General features: G+C 42.4%; 1 protein-coding gene across 1 annotated transcript in view; it reads right to left on the bottom strand.

Moving 5' to 3' along the window:
* The window catches only part of LOC125289319 (macrophage mannose receptor 1-like), a 578909-nt gene that overhangs the window by 100426 nt on the left and 461798 nt on the right, over positions 1-16685 (bottom strand). The window lies entirely within an intron of this gene.

Raw genomic sequence — 16685 nt, 5'->3', positions numbered from 1 at the left:
GGCTACGCTTTTGCAAACAACATTTTCACGTAAAAGCTTAGAAATAAACACTAGGGGTTCACAGGTAGGACTGTCAAGCTACATAGCTAGCTTAATATGCCTAGTATTTCTAGATGTTCAGGGTACTTATCTGAGCCAACGACATAATCACTGTCACTAGATATAAAGAAAACGTTGACTTTCACTCCATGCTATTCACTGACAGTAAAAAAAAAGTTGTTATTGTATCCACTGCTGTTCATAGACTAGCTCCAGCTTGTTGCTGCGTTTCTAAATGGTAGCAACTCACCAGGACAATTCACCAATTCTCCAGTGAATCTCCTCTGACCATGCATTTATTTCTCTTTGATGACCATCAGCTCTCGGTATTTCCTCATTCGCCCTCTCACGTCTAACCGGTTTGAAATTATATGGCTGTGGGCCATCATAAATGTTAACTGTGGGTCTTGCCACCTCTTCCTCATCCTAGTTAGATGCCATAGTGCTAGTAGCTGCTATAAGGCTGAGGCTACTTCCACCAAAGATCTTTTTTTTTTTTTTTTTTAAGTATATTTTTTGGGCTTTTTGCATTTATTTGTATAGGACAGTGAAGAGTGAGACAGGAAGTAAGTGGGAGAGAGAGATGGGGTGGGACCGGGATATGACCGCAGGTCGGATTCCTTCTTATCTCTGCTTCCACCACGTCTACCTCATGTGACGTCATCGCCGAATTGCGTAAAAAATACCGTTACTAACCAAAAACTGGACTTTAACACCATTTTGAGACATATCTAACTTTATACACATATCTTGAGTGCTTAATGTACCCATTAATTGATAGTGTTGTTTAACCTGCACCACAGGCTTTAACCCTTTGCAGACTGTGCGGAACATTCAATTTTTTCATACTCGATGGCCTTATGGCACAAAAGGCTTATTGTATGATTGTACTACTTGACAGAGATGCAATATACCCACCATTGTAATCAGGAGAGATAGGCCTTTCAAATGGTATAAAATATAATGAATATCGTTTGAGAAGAACACATATTTTAAAAATAAAATATCTTAAAATTCAACCCCACAACACACGAAAATATCAGTTTGACCAGATTAATCTCATGTTTCCTACCAATTTCTGTTGTAGATATAGAAAAACCTAGAGTGTATGGGATATTCACAATTTTGTCTTCTACTCAGTGAAAAAAAAAACAGAATCAATCTGTCACCTTTTTGTTCAAAGTCAAAGTCAGCTTTATTGTCAATTTCTTCACATGTTCCAGACATACAAAGAGTTCAAAAGTTATGATACATTTATTAGACTTTTGCAGATGGCACAAAACATTCCGTTTTTTCATACTTGATACCCTCGTGACATAAAAGGCTTATTGTGTGGCCATGCTACATGGCAGAGATATAATATTACCACTATTGTAATCAGGAGATCTAGCCCTTTAAAATAATATACATCATAGTTAATAACTTTGAGCATAACACACATTGTTTTAAAACAATACCTTCAAAAATTCAACATTAAAAACACGAAAACATCAATGTGTCAAGATAAATTTTATGTTTAACCTAATATCTATCGTGGATATAGTGTATGAAAGATAGACAATGTTGTGCTCTCTCCTCAGTGAAAAAACAGAATCAATTTATCACCTTTGGTTCAAAAGTTATGATCAATTTACTCATAACTGCAAGTTGCAGTAACGAGTAGAATTTTTAGAGTAGAATGTTTTCATTCTGATTTAAAATTCAACCCCAAATACACAGATATATTGGTCATGTGACAAAATAAGTTTATTTAACCATCTAAGTATATTACATAGCTAAATATGGTATGTTATACTATACTCTTAAGAACCAATAACATTTGTGAGGGAGGAAAGACTAAATGTGAAGTAAAGACTAGTTGATGGTGAGTGCTTCTCCCTGTGTATCATTCTGCTACAAAAACAAGAATAGATAAAAGACACTGACATATGTTAGATTTTCTAAAGGGGAAAAATAGTTTTAATTTTATTAAGAAATTAATCAATTTCATTAAATCACTAGGAACTCAAGTATATCACGTAAACATTTACAAACAAGCAGTAACTATTAGAACTACAAGAGTAAGAAGACACCACAATAACAAAGCTCAGGACATGGATAACAAGATTGCATAATTGTGATGAATACGAGGGAGACTCAGATGGAGAAGACTTTTATAGGTAAAGGGCAAATCCAGTAACACAATCCAGGTCATACACAGTTTCACAGGTAAAGGGCTAACAATCCAAATAACACAAGTCCAAGAGTCGGGGTCAGAAGGTAATCAATCCAGGTCATATCACGGTTTCACAGGTAAGGCAAATAATCCAAAATCGCAGGTCCAAGAATCAAAGTCGGGGTACAGAACAAGGTCAAAGAACAATAACGTCATAAATCTCGCGCCAATACTGATATAATCTCACGGCTTAGGTAAATTCCAACAGAAACAATACCTCACGCTGAGGCAAGGGGAGACAGAGTCATTTTAAAGCCAGTGGCTAATTAGTTGATAGACTGCAGGTGGTTAGACCTCCGGCAGAGCAGGACTGAGTGGCGGTAATTCGCAGCCCGATGACGGGACAGAGAGGACTGAACGGTGTTACAATAATGAAATTATCTTAAGGCAATTCAACTTAATATTCACAAACATTTATATTGGTATATACATATTCAAATTTAAAACTTTACATGTAATTGAATCATTTGACAACACTTATATACAAAATATCTAATTATATTATTTTACATTTATGCTGAACTCATGAACAGAACAACAAAGCTGTGGATAAAGAAACAATGAATCGCAAAGAACTACAGTATGTACAACATGAACAGGCCAGTAGCTTGAATAGAGAGAGAGAGACATACAGACACACAGAGGGGGTTGGGTGTGCTATGACTAGACACAAGAGACCTAATCTCGAAACTTGTAAGCCTTCAGCTGAATGATACTCCACAAAACAATTCCATTTCGCTAACAAAACAAAAACGTTTACCATTACATTCTGGGGCCTTGCAACCTATTTTAGTTTTTTCCTCTCTATCTTACATTTTTTTGTAACATACTTAACAGTTTTTTGTGACTCCTCAAAAACAGTAGCATGAGCCACATGAAATGGCGAAGATGACGAATCATAAGCTGTGTGAGCTGCTGTAGACTGTGACTGCAGCGGTATCTACAGGAATCCCTGCCAGTTGGCGAGCTAGATTTTCCCTAAAATTTATCTGACTATACCTTTCTAAGGTATGTCCTGGTGTTACATTAGAGCGTTGCCAATCCTGAAACAACAGAAAACTATTAACAACTGCAATGTCAACAAAATGGAAGAAAAGTGTTTACCACCACTTCTGTGTATTACTTGGCACGCTATATGCATTTATCATTTGATCTGACCTATCAACACCACCCATGTGTTGATTGTAATCACTAATTATGGCAGGTTGGCGAACTGCTACTTTGTTCAAAACTGTATCCTTTCTTACTAATCTTTGGACCTCTGTGTAAGCATTAGCATGTGGACAGGCCGCGAGACAACACGTGTGTCCTTCCACTGGACCACTAACACATCTCCCTCTATCCTACACCACCTCATGTCCCCACATTTTGAAGTCCTATTCCCATAACTTTATATTTTTAAAATCGTTTGGAAATCGCTTGCGATTAACCCTACAAGTACCACGCATTTAGCCCCCACTCCTTAAGCTTGATTATAGGGCTGGTGAAGTATAAAATTATCGAACCAAATTGTGTGACCCATGCCTTTAAGCGGTTGAACCAGCTCTTGACAACTTTAGATGGCAAATCAGTTACACGCTGGACAGGACACGCTGCCTGGACTGGCCCTTATCTCCAAAGCCCGTCTCTCGCGGTTGTAGATCTGCGCTGGGGTCCCCTTGAACCCATGCTGCTGGTAAAGGGCCTGGCAGATGTGGAACAGCTCTGTCCACCTGCGCCGTGGCCCCATGGACCCTCTCCCTATCCAGGGATCAGGCATCCAGCGAGGCCACGGTGGGGTGGCGAGCCCTGAAGCGAAGTCCACCACATCTTGCTCAGGCCCTTCTCCATGTTCACCAATGGTGAAGTCCGTCCCAACGCCTTGCAGATCTCAGTGGCCAATAATGGGGAACCCGTGGGCGCAATCAGAAAATGTAGCCCACCGCGCCTCCTCCTCCTCTGGCATGAGGCCCGGTTGGTGTGGGGCAAGTGCCCATACTTGCCCTTCCTCCAGTCCTGGAGGGTGGTGTGGGGATTCATTGAAAATGTAGCCCACCTCCTCCAACTCCTTTAGGGCCTTACGCCACATCCTCCCTACTGTATTGTTTAGGCATTTTCCTGAAAAATAAATACATAAAATGTATTAAAACTAGATAGACAGATAGATAGATAGATAGATAGATACTTTATTGATCCCCAGGGGGAAATTCAAAACTTCAAAACTAAAGGATTGTTTAATTGGCGGTGATTATGTTGTTGGAATGTGGCTCTGCAAAAGCATTATTTTCAATGGTTATTATGTGGTTGGATTCATGTTTTTTTTTTTTTGTATCGCTACTATTCTTGTATTCACATAATTACAACTAGGTTGCTGCCTTTTCTATCCAGTAGGTGGCAGTCAGGATAAGATACTGCAGAGCCATATATATATATATATATATATATATATATATATATATATATATATATATATATATCTCCATGGCTATGCTATTCCTTATCCTGGATTGCCACCTACTGGATAGAAAAAGGCTGCAATTAGTGGTAATATATGTGAATAAACTCGCCTCAGAGGTCGTTATACTTACCGTGAGTATCGACAACCTCCTGCCTCATCGTGCAGGGGTGTCTAACTTGCACTAATTGCGAAGTTTAAACTTCAGGACGATTAATTATATAAATCTACGAATCCAAAACATTACATGACATTACATTATGACATTACATTACATGATTACGCCATGAAAGGTTTAAACTTCAAAATGAGCAATTATATAAATCTATGAATCCAAAACAACGACTCTAAATTGTCTGACCTTGTTATCAATAGCGTTAGCTTTACCTACTTACTGTGAGTATCGACAACCTCCGGCCTCATCATTGCCCCTGCACTGATGTCTTAACTTGCACTGATTGCCGAAAAACTTCAGAACGATTAATTATATAAATCTATGAATCAAAACATTACACAATGATAAAGTATGTAATTACAATCTGACCATCACATTTATTCATGGAAATGGCGAATTTCTTCTGTATGACTATTGCATATCTAGGCTTCAAGCTAACCGCCTTTTTTTTTTCTTCAAAATCTGCCGCCATTTCCGGTATTTGAATGTCACTAATTCACGCCATGAAAAGATCTGATAAAATGACCGCTAATGTTATACTAACAATCTATATTCAAACAAAATAACTTTTTCAACATGTTTACTTCAATATGTAATCGTTACACATATACATTTTACCACATATTTTCACAAATCTTGTTTAAAGTCTTCCCCTATGTCATTTAGGGCGAAGGTTAAACCCTCCCCAGCCATTTTAAATATTCTTCGGTATCGCTAAAATATGCTGTGTGTGTTGACATACTTACTCGGTAGTTGCTTGGTTTGCTGGTCAGCAGATACTCCCCTCGGTCAGAGATCAAAGAGGACAAGACAAGGTTCTCAGAGGTACTTATAGTTTTTATTGACCTGGAAATAATTAATTGCATTTGATAGTAAAAGGTTAACAGTACGGATTACTGTTACCCACAAAATGAACGTTGAGGGCCGGGCATTACATGACATTTGAGGCATCGATGAGACTAGTGATTGGTGTCTGTGCAGTGTGTGTGCATCTCTACAGCTCTGATTTGGACTGACACCATTTGAATAAATAATGCCTTCAGTCGTTGTCCCTCCTTATTATTCTACATGACGGCAAGATTTTGAAAATACTGGCTTGTTCCCTTATATTATCGGGTTAAGTTTGCACCAGGCTAGCCTAGAATAGCTCAGTAGCCACTTCACCCAGGACACCTGGCCAACCCTCCACTCATTCTCCTCACACCAAGCATTAATAACTCTTTGAGGGACATGGCTCCTGTCAATTTCCTCCCCTCTCTCATGCCTGACCGGTTCATAATTGTAGGGCTGTGGTCCATAAAAAATTTGATGGTTTCCCACATCCTCAGCTGTTCTCAAATAGCCATAACACAGTAAGAATCTAGCAGAGTATGGGTTGCTAGTGCCTCATATGGCGTCATCACCCAGTTACGTTAAAATGGCTACTTTTGCAGAAAACCCAATAAATGTTATTTCTTAGCGATTTTTAAGACCAAAATGTTTGTTATTGAGCACTTTATTTACGCATTAATTGTTTTATGGTGGCTAGCGTGCACTTTACACTTTAACGCTGATTGTGCCCCGTCCACCCAGGTTCCGTTGGTTGACCTCAACAAGCTCTAGAGTGCTGCATTATTTGTCCACTGCCCAAAATAAGTTGCCTGATTCTTCTGTAGTCTCTCAGAATCAGATCTCATCTTGAATGTGAAACAGTGCCCTGCTTTTTAGGAGATCTGTGGATGTCACACAGCCGTATAAAGATGAACTCAACAACCCGGCAACAGTTGGACCATTGTGCTGGAGACCCTGTGGAGCGAGCACACACCTTTTGGTGCTGTCTACACCTGGTGTAAAGCCTTCTTTTTCAGCGACCTAAAGCGGCCAGTGATTAGCCGATCTTGGTGCCGTGCTGCATATATTATTACCCTGTCCTTGTTGAATTGTTCCAGGTTGTCCCACAGACTGACAATGGTGGCCAGTTGCTGGTTGGTGAGCGTTAAAGCTGTCTGACTGCGCGGTTCCAACAAGTACTCTGCCAACGCATCCACCCTGTCCATACCGGGAACCCTTGCTCATCAATAGCCTGGAAATATAGAACTGCTGGTTAGGTGTGTTATGTACATTCAAATCTGATTCATTTTGCAATCTGAAATTATATGATATGATTTGTGGATTTAATTTCACAAACAGGAAATCTTACCATTGCTGGGGGAACAGGAAAGGGTGTGGGTCTGTGCAGCTGGTGCCCAATTAGAAGGCATGGCACTGGGCAGAGATGGTGATGGTGGGTGAGTAGACAGGAGGCGCCAGCGGACTGAGACTGGGCACTGGCTGCAGGAGGGCACAGCACTGGGCACAGACAGAGCAGGCGACAGCAGGTGAGTGGACAGTGCAGCGGACTGAGACTGGGCACTGGCTGCAGGAGGGCACAGCACTGGGCACAGACAGAGCAGGCGACAGCAGGTGAGTGGACAGTGCAGCAAACTGAGACTGGGCACTGGCTGCAGAGGAGGGGCACAGCACTGGTCATGGCCATGGAAGGTGTCCACTGTGTAATAATTCGTATTATAAATGAACACAGACAACGGCATGTCTTTAGCCTGCTGGCATATTTATTGAACTGTCTCCATGACAACACACAGATACATTTCACGGCCCCAGGTGCGGGCATCCAGAGGGTCATACTACACACTGTACCTGTCCTGGACATGGGCCTGTGTGGTCTGGCCATGAAAGGGTCCACTTTAGCTGGTGGATGATCCTGTGATACATGTATGAAGATATACCAAACATTATTCAGAGTATTATTCAGATTTCCAAATGTGTTTTAGGTAGACACACTGATATTGTAAACACATGTATCTACTTATGCAACTTGAAAATGTAGGCTAATTGAAGCTACCTTGTGAAATCCACAAGAACATGTGTGTGTGTGTTTCCGCCATAGAGTGCCTGCCCCTTCAATTGAAGAGGACACTTTTCTATCTGTAACCATAAAGAATAATTATTACACTGCTGTCCATGTCAGGCGATTGCTCTAAGACTACAGGGGAAGCTCAGCCTCCTCTAAAATATCACGGAAAATTGCATCAAAATAACACTATTACATTAGCTTCTAGCCTACTATTCCAACTAGACCATGCTGAAAACATGTTCATCTTCATGGCTAGTTTGTTCAGCTAATAAGGTTTTGTCGGTCATTTATTGTGATTTCGCACCCGTAATATACATTGCTGTGACGACACGATCCATCAAAAACCATGCAAAAAACCCATAGACGCTGGGCTTCACTGGACTTTCAATGGCACTTACAGGTGGGGCTGATCTCAGTGTAGAAAAGCTACACGTTTATTGGACAAAGCGCCACAAAATCGTCATTTCCAGGAAGACCGGCGCCTCTGAGAGTGAATGGGACAGTGTTAGAAATCGCTAATCGCCACCTGTCTTGTCGACTATGTTGGCTTTTGAAGTAGCAACGGCAAATTGACAGGCACTGCGGACAAACGCTTTGATTGGACGATTGTAGAGATATTTTAGAAAGATTGATTGTGTACAGTGTAATTGGTGTATGATATTCTAAACTCATCATTTCATTGGTCCTGGTCCATTAGGGGAAGACTCAGATCATAATGTAATTGGCTCATGAAACTGATGGAATGTACATTTAACGTTGTCAACAAATGACGATCACGGACCATCCGCTTGCAGGTAGAGCCATTTCGACTGCCAGGCTCCACTCTTGTTCGAGAGTCGACCACACAAGCGAGCCCTCTGGTTCAGACACGGAGATGAGCTCTCTGTATTGACCTCTTAAACTGAAGCCTCCGTTAGCAGCGAGCGGCCGGCTGTGAGTCGAGCAACTGCCCCTCCGTTCCAGCCAATCACGGCATGGGTAGCCGCGAATTGGCCAATGACAGAGCTGCTTGCAACCACGATATGAAACCCGAAAGCCGCTAGAACAACAAATCCCGATTCCAACCGCTTTCGAGGGCCGCCCAGCGATGAGCCAATCAGAGACGTTACCATGGGCTTACATCATTCCCCAGGCCTCGTGGCGTGGTTTTAATTCATTCAGGGCATCTCAGGTAAACGCCTGAAGGAGAATTTACCTGCCAGCATTGAGTGTATCTGTGGACATTTGAAGAAATCGACTGCTTTGGTATGTGTTTTTGTTTTACATTTTAGTATTTGACTGTCACTAAAGTTTATGTTAGCGAAGGACTAATTTACTGAATGATGCTGATAACCCCCTCATTTAGCATTAAGATCAAAGTTACCGAGCCACTACCTTCCCCACTTGGAAATGACTGGCTGATATCTGCTGTATTTCTAAAGCTTTTACTGAATGAAAAATTACGTTTTTGCCAATAATACTATGTTAACATTAAAAGCCACATGGGCTGCAAGTTAGCTCTGAACCATTGTTACATTAAACTGTAGTTATCCTGAGGCGTAGGCTAAGTTAACGTTGTTATCTAACCTTATTGGTAGACTATATTTTATTTTTATTGATGCAATTTTGTGTTGGACCTTTACAACTTTATTATAACTTCAGGCTATTGGTATGTGTATGGGAGTCTCTGTCTCAGCACAGTGTCATTTCATTTGGACACTGTAAAATGGTTCAATACCCCCTCCCCAACCGTTAACTCATTGTTTGATAGCCTGAGGTAACTGGGGTTGGGGTTGTTAACATTGTAGTGTTAAAAGCTAGGCTAACGTTAACATTACTTTATCATGTTTGTCAACATTTTAAATTGTCAATGAAAACATAACGTATTCAGGTTGAGGTGACAGGATTTGATATCGATATTGGGCTACTACACACTATTATCATGTTGTCAGCCTTAGCGATAAGACAAGATATAAGATAATGTTAACGTGAACACTTTATTTAATCCTACAGTGGGGAAATGTAGCCTACTTGCCAGGGTAGAACTGTAAATGCATCCAGCAATATAATAATAAAGATTATACACTGCTGTTTTCTTTTCAACTATTTAATTTTATTTGAGGATAAATGAGTAGATTCAGTCATGTGTGCGTTATGGACAATATTGGATATGCTCAGAGGAGCCTATATAGCCTAATAACAGTGCAACGCTTAATGACAAGCGGTCTCTGATCACCTATTAATTGTCCATTGGGCAGTTATATAAGCATACATTTAAACATAGCCTAGGGTCTGCTAGGTGTGTTCTTGTTCTTCCACTTTTACTTTTTAGTCAGTTAACATTTGTCTTTTTTTATTCACTGACAGAGATGGAACCAACATTTAAGTAAGAGGGCTGATGGCAGCATAATTTTAAATGATTACATGATGCCATAAAAGTGAAGAGGGAGAGCAAGGACAGACAGTGGTCGTCCTCTTCCCCTCATGATGTGCTGCAAGAAAAGCAGCATCTTCAATGGGCATTGATCCTAAAGATAGAATGTCTGTGCTAGGACTGTATTAGTTACAGTTTGGCCTCTTCAGGAGCAAAACCTTTAGGTGGGTGGTGGAGAATGCTCTGGGGTATGGACAATACCTGCGTGGCATCAATGATCCGGGGAGGCTGATGAGGTGAAAGACTCCATAAGCTACAGGGCCAACAAGGAGGCTTTTTAGGAGTATATGGAGATGTTTCCTGAGGGCCATAAGGCTATCTCCTTCAAACTCCAGCAGTCCCAGGCTTCCTCCTCCAGCTCCCAGTCCACCTCCACCACCAGGGTCACCTCTGCTACCCAGTGCCCTAGCTTCTGCCACTAAGGTCCCACCCTCTGCCACCAGTGCCCTAGCTTCCGCCACCAGGGTCCCACCCTCTGCCACCAGGGCGCAACCTTCTCCCAACCAGACAGTGTCCTCACTCAAGGTCCTTGTTGGTGGGAAAGACCATGTGTCAAAAGGACACTGGACAAGTTCTGGTGAAACGCACCCAGGTTTAAGCCTTGTAAGTGTATAATCTAATATAAGGTGTACAATAGAAATATTTTGAAATACACGAATGACAGATTTTCCTGTTTAGCTGTTCCAGCTGTGCAGCATGTGCAGGAGGAGCTGCAGGTGATGTGTGAGATGGATGACCTGGACCTTGTAGTGGCAGCAGAAAGATCTCATCGTATTTGATTGTTGCATTAAACATACAGACACACACACATCCACATGAATGCGATGCTCACACAGACCAGACAGGCTGTGCACTGGAAGACTACAAGCTCACCCTGGCTGCACTGGAGGCGGACGGGCGTGACTGTGGCAGAGGATGAGGGCTATGTTGAGCCTGAGGAGTTTGAGGACTTCACTGTTCCCATCCTAGAGGCACCTCTTCCCCGCCATACCTGCCTCCCCACCGCTCCCTCCACCCACCACTCCTGCTCTCCTACCCACCTAGGGATGGGCATAAGTGTCGGCGTCGATAGTTGATCATTAAGAATTTCTCCCGATCCGTTCATTTGTTGTCGATTAAACTAATGCAGGTTGCGTTACATAGTGTGTCTTAAAGCAATTAAATGAATCACTGTGTGGCAGCAATTAAACATTATACCACCGGGGACAATATTTGACTATAGGCTACTCAGTTACCCACTGAGTTTTCCGCTTTTGATTTATGAAGAGTTCACGGTGAAGTGTGGTGTGCGTGGGGCCATTTTATCGTTTAAAAACGATAACGTTAGTTCACTGCAAACACTGCGATGTAATAATTGCCTACCAGTAGGGCTATATATAGGGGTATACCTTGTTGTCAATGAAAAGTCGTTGTCCTACACCATGGGTCTCCAACACGTCACTCTCAAGCTCAGCTGCTTGCCATCCCCTTCTGAGCTTACAGGCTGAAGCAGTAGGCCTAGGGTACTAGGCTACTACATTTAAACACAATTGTTGCAGCGACTGGAGGCATTCCAGCCTAGGAAAGGGAATGCGTCGCGCAAGGCTTCACGACACCAATCTTGCTCCAGCGGCGAGATCACAACACATGATTGGCACGATGTCTTCACAACATACCATATGATTGGCTCAATGTCTTCACATCACACCACATGATTGGCTCAATGTATTCAATGTCAGCGTTTTGCCGAGGAAGGGGAGGGATATGTGTAGACAGCGGCCATATTGGTGTGACAAACTAGCCCCATGCATTTCTATGGGGTATTTTTTGAGTGCTGTGTCTCCACATTAGAAAGTCTCTGGTTTAACTTCGCCAGAGCTGCTGAGACTCGTGCAATATCAACATCCACAAGGTAAAAAATCTGCAAACTCTCCACTAACGTTAGCCTAAAATAAATGGCAAACTTGTATCCTCGTGTATCTGGGGTCAACTTGGGGTAACAAAGTTTTTAACAGTTTCAAAGGGAGGGGAGAGAGAGCCCGTGTGAGTTGCTGTTACGAGTGCCAGTAGTCCAGACTCGTTAGCCTACATTGCCGTGACAATGCGTGTTATATAGCTTGCACCGTAGCCTTAGCATAGGCCTAATGTAGTGGTGGTGGGTGAGTATGCAGTTGTGTGGAGGATGTACAGTAGGCAATGTGTGTGTAATGAGGGATGGAGGGAGACAGAGAGACAGCGCGTGCGTGTTGCTGTCTCAAAGCCCCTCGTCCAGTTTTTCTACATGACCTGTAGGCTAGGTCTACAGTAGCCTATGTTGTGCCGCAAAAATGTATCTATGTTGTACATTGCACAAAATGTATACCCGAAATAGACACATACATAAATAAACATATTTTCCTGTCACTTTGGCTTCCTCGAACATTTTCCCTATGTTTCGCCACTGCTTTGCAACAGATAGATTCCAGTGTCCATGCTCCGGCAGCATACAGTCATTTTCACCCAAATGATCCTACTGAAGGTTGAGCTGGAGCCTGAAACCGATCGTCCCCATCTAGTGGTAGTCAAGACACTACAGGCCTGTCCCTCACAGGCTCAAATGTGTAGCCCATGCCATTAAAATGACTAATTTTTCGTCTATACATAATATGCTGCAGCTGTTGCCTATAGAACTTCTCAGGTCCTACCATGCCAATGGCGTCATTGAAACTGGCAGCGTTCTAATACTAACAAACACAATTTTGGTGTTGCTTAAAAAGGCTACGTGTTGATTTTTTTAATAACATTTTTAATTGTCATAATCAACACATTATCAATGTTGATTATTTTAGTTCAGTTCATCTTTGATGTAAGATTTCACTTTATACATGACTTGAAAAAATCCACCCAAATATACTGTACATTGCAAAGTGTGTCACTGTGTTTTATTTCATTATTGTAGGACTCTGTGGGTCCAGATAATATCCGGGCTATGCAGCAGTGCAGAAGTTGGCTAGCTGCCTTGTGGCCTTAAGAAGCCACAGTCTTGCGCTGACGAGGAGGAGACGTGATGTCATATCCCTCTGGCAGGACCTAAGTGACTTTGACAAGGGCAGAACGCAGTACTCACCCTCGTCATTTCGAAAGGTACTGGCTTGATGAAATTCATTCTGGACTCTCTATCCGACCACATAAAGACCTGGATACTTCCGGTTTGGCTTTAGGGACCCTCTACTCACTACCACGTAAGTGCAATGTTGTTTGGAACTGTAGAAGAGGTATAAAAATAGCGTTTTGTAGCGGCAAAATAATATGCCCTTCTCACTTCCACGCTAATGAGCTTTGACTAAAACTGTAACATCGAACTTTCTCAAAACACATCCGAATGACATGATTTGGATGTCAACTCAACGTATGTACTCCCAATCATCCGTGAATCGATCTAAAGTGCATTTTACCTCGGATAATTCCTTTAAAGCTGTACCAAAGCAAATGCAGCAGTTGGTAATAGGTTGGAAATGACTGATTTTCAGCCACTTAATGCTCATTCTGGTGGATACTATGACAAGATGTACAGAAGTGTGAAGTGTATCAATTACCATAATATACAAGTATGTTCAATTAAATATATTTAAATTAGGCTCTTAAAGTTGCCTATATCAGTAGGCCTAGGAGAAAAGCAAACAGATGTAAAGGGAATTAAAAAGGCCATTTTTTTTTTTTTCACGACCTGGTGACATAATTGATATGCAAATTAGTAAGTGACGTCATCTAGCGACTTTTGGAGCTGGCTTTAGCTACTTTCCATTTGAAATAGTTGGCAACACTGGCCGGGGCCAGATCAGGCCCGCTAGCAGGTTTCATATGGCCCCCCAGATGTTTTAGGTAGGAAGAGAAAATTAGAAAAAAAATATCACATACAGTTGTCTTCAACAAAGTGTAATAAGCAATATCTCTATGATATGATAAATTGATAACCAAGCACTGCAAACCATTTTCAGGAAAGAAGAAGGAAAAAAACTAAAATGGAAGTAGAGCATTTCAAAAGAGAAAGAGCAGTACAGCAGTACATTATTTGTACTTGTTTGCTCATAAGTGATATCAAATAACACTCTGATACCCATGCAGAAAATGATGACAATGACGGCCCACCACGAGGTCTCATTCCAACAAATCCGACCCACTACCTAATATGAGTTTGACACTCCTGGTCTATGAGCTCTTTCGGTGAAAACAAAACCTTGTGGTTGTATTTAGTCATTGAAAACTGATCGCCAGATAGAATGGCAAAAGTGTTACAGTCTGAAGTTGATGACAACTGGATTGAGCGAGTACAAATTGAGTTGGCTCATAGAAAAATTACCTGACTAAATGGATGAATATTAAGTGTAATTTTTTTAAATTCACTTCAGTTGTCCATACTTTTTTTTTACTGAGTTATCCCAAACCAGAAGTGGCCGCAATTTCAGGTTAATCATCAGAAAAATCTGGAACTTGGAGTATGAAAAAAGTATGGAATTTTTTAAATGGAAAATGTGTAGGAACCCTGACTTCACCGTTATGTTAGTATTTTGTTTGCTGTTTTAAACCGTTGTATAGGATGGCCTTGAAGTCTATACAATAAAGCCTACAAGTTCATGCATGCTCTCTCCAACGTAAAACCAGATTTGGGTTCCATAGCCAAGTAATTCTGCTACATAACGTTGAAAACAGATAAATGTGTTTATTTGAAGCACACATACAAATACTAGCCTAGAAATCTAGACGCCCCCCTAGCGGCTGCCAGGGCTAGTCTAGCAACTCTCCGTTGGCTTGTGAGCTCAGAAATCGAAAACTTAATCAGGCCTTTGAAATAGTGTATAGAGTCGTTTGGTGGGCTTAACATAATGATTGATGGCAGAGTTGCAACGGTTTGGCTTTGAATTCCTGCTACTTGAAAACAAATATCCTATTGCGTGCAGAGGGAATTTGAAAGACAACTGATTATCCGCCCCTCGGACTGAGCACCGCGAGCGGTGAGTGCCCAGACCCTACATTTTAATGTGGGTCTGGCTGCCTCAAACTATACAAATACTGTAGGTCAGCTTCAAGTAGGCTATGCACACTTAGTGACTACTTCAATTATTAGCCTAACAATAGATTCTTCTTCTTTAGCCTACATAATGCATGATTTTGTAAACAAATATGCCATCTGTGGCTCACGCTGTCCCAGCTACTCGACAGGGTGAAGACTCCATTGCTGGATCGCGACCGCTTAATTTCGGGCAGACCGCGCAACACTGGCGCCTATCTATCTCTCGGCATTGTTCGGGCCGCCGAGGGAGCATTTTGAGGTGGCGCAGAATAGCCCGTGGTGCACAAGACTTTCCTGCCCGGCAGGAAGCGATCTCCATCCGCCCACCCCACTAGCTCCGATGGCGGTACATCGGCAGAGACAGAGGCGCAGGCAGCACCCACAGCAGCAGCAGCAGCCAAGATCGGCCAGTCAGCCCCAGAGGACATGGGCGAGCAACTACTAGCGGCCTCCACATTAATGCACTGGAACTTTTAACGGTGCATCAAGCACTCAAGCATTTTTAGCCGGCTAATCGCGATAGTGTATTGAGTGAGTCAGACAATACAGCGATGGTAGCCTATATCAATATGGAAAGGCGGCATTTGCTTCCTGCAGCTATGCAGTCTGGCAAAAAAAGGTTGCTGTTATGGAGAGGTGTCACCCCAGTCTGCACAGTTCATGTTCTGGGAGAACAGAACAGGGCGGCAGATATGCTCATCGAGGGGCTCCCAATCACTAGCCTGGCTCCCGCCCTCCCTACGCTCAATTTTTCATTTCCCTTCACTAAGTCAGTCTGGGTCTGCGAGTATATTCACAGGTTTTCTCCGGCCAAAATGTGCAGGTCCAATCAGCACACAGAGGGAGTAGCTGAGAACGATGATGTTGAAGTTGTGCGCTAGTTTGAGCATGACATACGTTACGACCAAATGTTAGCGATGTTATGTTATGGCAGATCCAGAGTGGCTCTGGGCAGATCAATGGTATTTAACTAGTGGCCAGACTCTCTGTACATTATGAAATATATATGAGAGTTTGGTAGGAGTTTCAGGCTACTATCACATTGGGAGTGGCATCTTCACCCACAGGTGGTGGAGAGGGTGGTGGAGAGGGTGTGGCAGCCGGGAAAGCTCGCATCTATTTGCCTCGCGCGACACAATACAGTGGACGGAGTGGTACGTCTCTGATCGATCCTCTACCGGAGGACTAATATATTAATCTGATTTTTTGGAACACGGAGACGAAGAGGGGCTGCTCGTCCGGCCCAATGATTGACCCGTAATTGCAGTGCCTCCAGGAACGGTGCACATCCCTTTGAGTGTGGAAGAAAAGAACCAAACCAGCGGAACCTCTTGGACTTTGGGATCCCTCGAAAGACACGGAGTCCTTGCCAGGTCTTTGCCCAACATCGTGCGTGCCCACCTCCCTTTTCGGCCCCTTTTGGGTTTCCCGCCCTTTTTCTCTTTTTTTTTTTTTTTTTTTTTTTTTTTAATAGCTGGATGACAGTG

Source organism: Alosa alosa, chromosome 24 (genome assembly GCF_017589495.1).
Source record: "Alosa alosa isolate M-15738 ecotype Scorff River chromosome 24, AALO_Geno_1.1, whole genome shotgun sequence".
In the NCBI taxonomy this organism is placed as follows: Eukaryota; Metazoa; Chordata; class Actinopteri; order Clupeiformes; family Clupeidae; genus Alosa; species Alosa alosa.
The sequence above is the reverse complement of the archived record's forward strand: the minus strand, read 5'-3'. Positions and strand labels throughout refer to the sequence as shown.